The following is a 410-nucleotide window of genomic DNA, read 5'->3' on the forward strand; positions in this document are numbered from 1 at the left end:
ACCCCGCAGGCATGCAGGGTGGTACCCTGAGATGCCAGGACACAGCCGGAATCCCACACAGCTGGTTCCTGATCCACCCAGGGCACTCGGCCCTTGCCCCCACCTTGGCCAGTGGGTTTAGGCCAAAACTGAGGTCCCCAGCACAGCTGGATATGGCCACTGTGCCCCTGAAGATGCTGTGCTGCCAGCTCTGCCGCCTCGCTCCCAAGCACCGGCGTCAAGAGGTCAAATTTTTCTGCAAAGCCCGGTGACCCTGTGAGGCTCTCGGTTGCCAGCCCCCCAGTTCTTGCTGCCAAGGTGTGCTGGAAACACGGCCCGAGAGCTCGCGAAGCGTTGGGTGAAGAGGCAGCACAGGAGAGCCCTGCCTGTCTCCCTGCCGGCACTGCTGCCTGCTTCTGCCTGGAGCCGGA

The sequence above is a fragment of the Cariama cristata genome, unplaced genomic scaffold (genome assembly GCF_000690535.1).
Source record: "Cariama cristata isolate BGI_N322 unplaced genomic scaffold, ASM69053v1 scaffold22795, whole genome shotgun sequence".
NCBI classification, from domain to species: domain Eukaryota; kingdom Metazoa; phylum Chordata; class Aves; order Cariamiformes; family Cariamidae; genus Cariama; species Cariama cristata.